We start from the raw sequence: 8,407 nt of genomic DNA, 5'->3' as shown, positions 1-8,407 counted from the left end.
ATGCTTTTGCTATTAAAAAAAAATCTTAGATCGACTTTTCTAATGTTCCTGGTGAAATTATTTGGCTGAAAGTAACTCATTTGATTTATAATTAGCTGTAATTTCACAACAATCCTCATGCACACTCAGGAATTCTTGCCAGACGAGAAATTCTAATTGTGCTAAAATGTAATAACATCCTTTTGAATGATAAACTTAACAATAATGTTAATGTAATTCACCCTCTATGGCTGTTTCATTCTCTGCTTATCAAGTTTGAGTTTGTCTTTCGGACTGAATGCATTGTTTTTTGTTTGGTTTGGGGGGTTTTGTTGTTTTTTTGTTTTGTTTTGTTTCCACAAGCCCTTGAGGAGACTGAAGAGTCCATGCACTTTGCCCATAGTTCCGAAAATTGATTTGAACAGCCGTAGTTTTGGAGCCAGACAGCCTGGGTTCAAGCCCCTCTAGCTGTTGAGAAAACTGTTTCATCTCTTGGAGCCTCAGTTTTCTCATCTGCAAATTAAGGATGATAGCAAGGACCACCCAGCTGAAAGCATGGAAAGTATTTAGCACAGGGGGAGGTATGTAGCCAGCAATCAAATAACGTTGCCTATTATTCTTAGTCATTTGCCTTTAAACTTTTATTTTTTTTAACATAATAAACTTTACAGTAATAATAATAAAGGGCATTTAGAGAAAAAAATACCTGTACTCTCATAATCAAACATGTTCCATGTTCTAATACATGCATATATAATTTTATAGTGTTGTCATCTTTCATATTTATATTTTTATATTCTTTTTTTCTTATAGCTTTGGATCAAAAATGCTTTTCTATATTGTTTGTCTTTATATGATCATGCTTAAAAGCCGCATAACATTCAGCGATATTAATTTACCATAATTTATTTAACTATTCCCATATTGTTAATCATTTGGATTATTTTCATAGATGTAATTTATGACTATGTCATTTATATTTTTTCAATCCATTTATATTCCGAGCCCTCTTTGCTTTTAGAGCGAAGTGTTCCATGAGGTTTCTTTCTACTCTGTAAGGGAACATTTCCTTTAATTTGTCTAAAATGTAATTGGATCCACTTTCAAAGGGTTCCTTCTCTCTAGCTCTCTTCTCCTCTCCTGCCCTCAGATGAAGACTGAGTATTCACAGGAAAAATACCCTCTCTGCCCTTCCAGGGTTTGGCAGGAGAATTTTCTCTGCCTTTACGTGTGTGGGGCATGATCTGGGCACACAGGGCCACTGGGCCTGGCCCTTTACTTTGTGTCCAGGGGAGCCAGCCATTGCCCAACGCAGTCATGTTGAAGCAAGTGTCCCCACCCCCGGACAAGGCTGATTGACCCAAAGTGGTAGCAGAGTGCAGAGGAATAAGCAGAAACAATGATTTCTTTCTCGAATTTGAACCCAGAAATACCAAGAAAAGAAGCCAATGGCAGAGGCAGAAGATCAAACTGCTGGTGGCCTCGGTGACCGTGCCTCCCAGTGTCCAGGCCTTTACTTGAGTCTCTCTGCCCCTCCCCCTGAGCGTGGGCAGGCTCTATGACTTGCTTCTGACCAACAGAATACAGTGTGGCTAGGACTCTTGCTCCCCTGCTGCCCTTGACGAAGCCGGCAGCCATGTGGAAGGAGCTGGGGGTAGCCTCCAGCCAACAGCCAGCAAGAAACTGAGGCTCCCAGTCTGGCAGTCTCTAAGGAACTGGATTCTGCAAGCACTCAGGTGAGTCTGGAAACAGATTGTTCCCCAGATTAGTCTCAGATGAGACCACAGCTATAAGCCACACCTTGATGGCAGTTTTGTGAGACCCTGAAGCAGAGATCCACGAATGCCTGACCAGTGGACTCCTGACCCATGGAAACTGCGAGAGAACCAACCTGCTAAGTCTGCGGTCGGTTTGGTACACAGCAGCGGAAAACTAATACTGTTGACATAGAGAGAAAACGGATGTGTCGTTCCACTCCGCTTACAAGTCAGGATCGCGATGGCACAGAAACTAGGAGTAAGCAAAAACTTAAGGTGGAAAAAGAGAGTCATAGAGTAGAGGGTGAAGAAGGCATTTGGCAGAGAGAAAAGAAAGAAACTTCTAAGAAGCTGAGTTCCACTAGTGGTGGAGCAAGACTTGAGCTAAGACCTAAGGACTGCTGAGCTTTCCGGGGTTCAGGGTTTGTGCTACCCAATACAGTCACACTAGCCACATGTGGCCATTAGATCTCAGTTTAAATGGATTAAAATTAAATAAAACAAATAAGGCAGTTCCTTGGTCATACTAGCGGCATTCCACCTGCTCAGTAGCCATATGTGGCTGGTGGTTACTGAGTTGGTGTAAAATAGAACATCTCCATCAGCCCAGAAAGTTCTTCTTGCCAGAGCTGCTCTAGAGGTTCCCAGGGCTGCCTGAGTCAGTTCCAGTTCCCAAGGGGCTTGTTCGGCCACCGTGATTACCTTCCCATAAGTGACACTTCATCTTTTTCTAGTTTGCTGAGCATGTGGCTCTTTACAGTCAACCTCCCATGACGTGAGGTAACCTGAGCACAATTTGCTCTTGACAACCCCAAGTTCCTGACTACAATGTTTTGAGAACACTTCTTCTACCCCAATGACCAAGACATCCTCCTTCTCATGCTTCTTCAGTGACAAGAGCCACTGTTCCAGCTTATCAAACACGCCTCACTCCTGAGCCTTCCCTTCCTCTTACCTGCCACCTGCCCTCCATCCTTTGGGGGAGATCAGGGGACATTGTAGCTATCAACTGATTTTCTTCCTTTGCTAGTCCTTTGGGTATGAACTTGCTTATAACTGTTGCCCTGACAGGCAACATTTCTTCCCCAGCATGGCCCCCATGTCTCCGCCTGAGTTACAGGGTTTGCTTTCCCCATTGACCTTTGCCCCACCAAGCATGGTTAGTTCATTAACCATTTTGCTGGACCTTTAAATCAGTCACCAGAAAACCTATTCCCTTGCTGCTGTAGGTGTCTGGTGTAAAACTTTATCTCTCCCTCAGCTCAGGTAACAGGATATTAAAATATTCGTATCAAGCATGTTGAAAAGTTCAACTGTCAAAAATAGTAACTCTGTGTCAAGTTCAAAATGAAATAGACAGTCCCACAAGGACAATTTTGAAGAATCTGCTTTTGTCAAACCTGAGGGATGGGGACGGGGGGCAGTAGGACAGCAATGAATAAGAGCCATGGAGCAAAAGGGGTGAGGGGAAGTGAACAGGGGAAGGTCTGCATTTGATAGGGCTGGATTTTCACATCCAGCTCATATGTAATTCACACGTAGTAACTCACGAAAAGCAAAATAGCAGGTGATGGATCGAGTGACACATAAGCCAAGGGGATTTACTGTCTAATTGTCCACTACTAAAGGCACCATTGCCAACTTAGCTCCAGTCAGGAAAAGAAATAAGACCTAAGAAATGAGAAATAAGGGAGTGATGAAGAGGAGGGAGAAGGACCATGGAAGACTGAGGAGCAAGGAGAAACTAAACTTACATTCAGCCCAGGGTTGCATGTGTGTTCGATTGTTTGTGTTCTCTCCAGATGGTGAGGGGTGAGGTCCTTTGGGCAGGGTTTGTGTCTTGTGTTTCTGTATCCCAGTGCCAGGCATGTGCCAGGAATCGATAAATGCTTTGTGTCAACAGATGGGTACTGAGAAATTAAAGAATAGTGTTGACGTAAGCCCCAGTACATTCCCAGATTTTCCTTTTAGTTCTGCTTATGGAAAATTTCTGGGTTGTACCTCCCATCTGGAATATGACTCCCCTCTTTGCTAGCAACACACCTTAAAAGTTAGAGCTTAGGTTTAAGAGCCAGACTTTGGATCAAGCCTGCCAGGGCAATTTACCCACTATGGCCTTTGAGCAAGTTACTTCATTGTTCTTGTCTCCATTTCCTCATCTATAAAAACAGAGATACAATAATTCCTCCTCCATCCATTTTGGAGAAATTAATTGAGATCATTTAAGGTACTACTTAACATATACTAGGATCAATAAATATTAGCTGTTGCAGTTGGTTGTGGACGGTTGCAGTTGTGGTGGTGGTGGCTCCTGTCAAGATCATCATCATTATTATTATTCCAATTATTCAAAATCCAGCATAAGTGACACCTCCTTTAATAAAGTATCCCCTTTCTTTCTGTACCACACTTAAATTTCCTTCTTCTGACCATAATGTTTTTGTCTGAATCACACTTTTTATCCTCTTCAAAACAGTTTGAAATTATACATATACCTAATTTTTACAGTCCATCTACTGGATTATTTTCTGTCTCATCCCTCTTAGCTCAATTGCAAGCTCCATAAAAGCAGGGGCTGTAGAGTGGGTGTAGCTCAGTGGTTGAGCATGTGCTTTATATGTACAAGGTCCTAGGTTCAATCCCTGGTACCTCCTTAAAAAAATAAAAAAAGAAAGCAGAGGTCCTGTCTGTCCTATTCATCTCTTGAATCACTCAAATTATATTAAATTTTTACAATGGGTCTATATTGGTTCAGATGACTGGGAAGGCCAGGGCAGCATTACTGAATTCAGAGGTCAAACAAAGCTGTCTAGGTTCTTGTACTCTTTATCTCTCAGCTCTACCTGCTTTTTCTTTGCTCCATTGTTGGACATTTTTTCTCCCCATGTAGCCTCTGAAAATTCCAAAGAAAGAAGTACATGATTTTACTGAACTCTTTATATAAAGTCCTAGGGCAGACTCTGATTGGCCCATTTGTGATCACATGCTCATGCCTAAACCAGTCATGAGTGCCTATATGTGGGTGGCACATTCTAAATGGCTAGTCAAGGACAGACTCCACCCCTGTGGCAGGAGCGTGGAGCCAGCAAAACTCAAATTGCATAGAGGGAACAGAGGTGTTATGGAATTGCAGTTTCCCAAAGAATGCAGTGCAGACAAAAACAAAGGGAAAACCCCCACTCTACTCTTTCAATGACTCCTAGCACTGAGCAATGGCAGCATAGATGCTCAATAAATATTTATAGAATAAATGAATAATTGGCTTCTGTGTTCCTTTCTTGTTCCCCTGATGCCTAAAGAGAAGAGGGCATAAAAATTGAGGCAAAATTTATCCCAGCATTCAAGGACTTACTCAATCACCTAATCACAAGTTACTTTCTCTCCTCTTCCTTGTAAAGCAAGGTAGGAAATACTCCCTCTATTTACACTCTCAAGACAGCTATGTGGGTTCAATCAGATAATAGAAAAAATTGCACAACAGTAGGTGTCGCTAACAATAATGAGCAGTCAGCTGAGGTTTGGAGTCACAGAGTCTGATATGTCTAGGAATCTTCTGCAATATTCAGCTCATCACTAGGCACATGGAATGTGGTGGCAATAGAGCCTACATACTCCTCTTATTTCTTTTATTATCTGAGTTATACTTGCCTAAACACTTTAACTAAAGAAGTAGAAAAATAAGGTGTGAGTGCTTGCATGGAGTGTGTGTGTGTCTGTGTGTCTGTGTGTGTGCTTAAAACCAAGATTTAACTAAACCTCAGGAGTTTTCAATCTGTTTTCCTAATAAAGTTTACTCAAACATTGGATCGGCATTGACTGTCGAGAGACCCCAGGGCTCTTTGTGTAAATTGAAAAGACTCCTGTGCTTGCTCCTGTTTTTATTATGGGAATCACACTAAATGTGATAATTTTTGTGGCGCGTGTTTGCTGTCAACTTCTAATTGTGCTTGTTCATAAGCAGCTGAATGGGAATGAATTGTCTCAATCCATCTGTGATTACAGCCACCAAACATAGACATCTTCCTATCAGACCTGAAATAGAAAAACCTCACCTTTTACTAACTTCAGGTCAAGCAAATGCAGGGTTCACAAACTCGCCGAGGGAAAGAGGCATCAACACTTTTTCATGGCTTCCTCTCACAATTCAACATTGTGATTCAAAGTTTGATTTGGAGCTGCATTTTTTACAGCTAGATCCAAAATACTTTATCCATGCCCTATAGCTAGATGTGTTTGTGACCAGGCTTGCTGATCTATACTTAAAACAGCTATTATTTTGAAATAAAAATGAAGCTGATTGTTAGTGACAAACGCATATATTTTGTTTTATGTAATTTTTCTCACAGTGTAGATAAAATTATTCTCCCAGAAACATTCTAAGCACCTTGAGGACTTCCTCTAATTTTAGAACTAGAAAAAAAAGAAAGCCTTTAAGGCCATTTAGTCCAAGCTGCATCTAATAGATGAGTCAGCTGAGGCATGGATAAATTAAGTATAGCCATCATGGTCTAAGGCCCAGTGCTAATCCCAGCACAGATGCTTAATAAATGGTATGAATTTGAGTTGAATTTTAGCCTACTATTACTTTTGAGCATAGTTGGTGATTTGCCACAAAAAGAATATAGGCACCACATTTGGTGTGGTATTGGCTGATGTCTGGGGAGCAAGATACAATAGATACATTGTGGCCCTACACAAAATGCACAAGCCTAGCAAGTGGTGACTCACTGCCTCATCTAGACCTGGTGTCTCAACATTCCGGGACTTAACCTGAAACTTTGCAGAGGCTGGAGAGTCAAGGGAGGCTTCTGAACCCAGACTCCTCGGCGATCTAGAAAATTCCCTGAGAGTGATCCTCTACAGGAAGTTCTTCTGACCCTTTGCCTTCAACACAGGGTATTTATCCATGCCTTTGCTTGGCTGTTCCCCCTGTCAGAAATGCCCTCATTCCTTTTACTCGCCTCTCCAGCTTCATCATATCTCCATGCTTAGACATGGGGCAAAGCTGACCTGTCCCTGGAAATCCCCATTCCTGAGAGCCTCCTGGGTGTTGGACCTTGGACCATGCCCTCGTCACTCATCTGCTCGCACAATTAGTCTTAAAACTTCATAAAGACATTATTTTACCCCTTTGGCCAATGAGAAGACTGATGCAGATATTAGTTAACTAAACACCACAATTGGTCAGTGGCCAAGCAAGCATCAGTCCAGGTTGGTCTGGTGCCAGGGTTTGGTGATCATAATCATTCTCTACACCCAGCCTTGCTTAGATAAAGCATCTCAAAAGACTCCTTAAATGGAGTTTGGGCTTACCTGAATTTGGAGACTAGGCTCTTTGCTCCAAGCTGATGAGCACACTAGGTTGTTTCAGTGTGGCTGTGATGGACTCACCTTGTGGGAAGAAGGTCCCCTCCTGAGTCACAGCCTACAGAGACGAGTATATCATGTGTTGATGTGCTAAGAACCTGAGTCATGGAGATTTCACCACCTCTGTGCTCAGCAGATTCCCCTGCCATATCAAGTTATTATTTTTGGAGTGTTTAGGGCCACTGTGTAACCGGAGACCCAATTTGGCAGCCTAAACTGGGGTGCCAGGGGAATTCAGGCATGTTCAGGCACTTAGGAAGGGCTGTGGGCAAGTCTGCTAAGGGTCTATTTACCTGAGGGACCAGGAGCCCAAGGGAGAGAGTCCAGTCCATAGGCTCAGGTTGGAGGTTGAGGGATATCTGAGCACATTCCTGTGTGCTTGACTAAAAGAGTACATAGAAGCAGAAAGAAGCTCATTCACTAAAAGTCCATGAGTCGCTGAGAGCCCAAGATGGTGCCCTGCTGTTCAGCACCCGCAGGGAGGCATTGCTGCTTGACTGTTACAGAAAAGCCCACAAGCTTCTGATCCAGTTACTAAGAGTACGTGCCCAGTAGACTTGCCCTGTCCAAAAATTTGCCCTGATTGAAGACCAAATTACCACCACTCTGTGTCCAATTTGTTTTTTACATCAAATATGTCATTTTCTCAAACCTTATTTTTGCACTATTCATGTTGGAGCAGGGTGAGTGCAGTGAGACGGACACTTGCCACTCAACAGGGAGTCAGAGGTGTCTGGTCTCCGGAGGGCCACTGAGCCTACAGCTCCTTGGGGCTCAATGCCTGCAAGCTCACAAGTTGCCACGAGGCCCAGGCTGTTGCTCCTCCAAATCCTGGTTCGTCAAGTGGCTGCAACACAATATTCTGCTTCCAAGAAGCTTCACCCCTTTTCAAAGGCTACAACAAACTCACTCAGATTAAATAAGAATCCTATTCTTTTTGTGGGTTTTCAGGACAAATTGCTGGTAAGTTACATCATTGAATGCTGTCGTCTTTAATGTCATTTTAATGTTGTTTACTTTTTTCGCCTTTTCTACCAACATATGTATAAGCAAGAGCTAGAGGTTTGTGCATGGGGAATCTACGGTAACATCAAGCTGTTTCAGGTCTCTGAGCCTTGCTCATGCCTACAATGTGCCTGGAATGCTAATAAGAGCTGGCATTATCTGAGCACTCTCTACATGCCAGCACTGTGCTAACTGTCACAACACCCTTTTGAAATAAATACGTTATTAGCCTAATTTTATTGATGGGGAAACTGAGGCACAGAGTAATAAGCAATTTGCCCAAGTCCACTAACTCACAA

General features: G+C 42.7%; 1 non-coding gene across 1 annotated transcript; it reads left to right on the top strand.

The window, feature by feature from the left end:
* Positions 1 to 4,318: 4,318 nt before the first annotated feature.
* On the top strand, positions 4,319 to 4,390 carry TRNAI-UAU (transfer RNA isoleucine (anticodon UAU)). Its single transcript has one exon. It is a non-coding gene; the product is annotated as a tRNA-Ile (tRNA).
* Positions 4,391 to 8,407: the final 4,017 nt, after the last annotated feature.

The sequence above is a fragment of the Dasypus novemcinctus genome, chromosome 6 (assembly GCF_030445035.2).
Source record: "Dasypus novemcinctus isolate mDasNov1 chromosome 6, mDasNov1.1.hap2, whole genome shotgun sequence".
Taxonomy (NCBI): Eukaryota; Metazoa; Chordata; class Mammalia; order Cingulata; family Dasypodidae; genus Dasypus; species Dasypus novemcinctus.
Note: the sequence above shows the minus strand (reverse complement) of the source record. Positions and strands in the feature narration are given on the sequence as shown.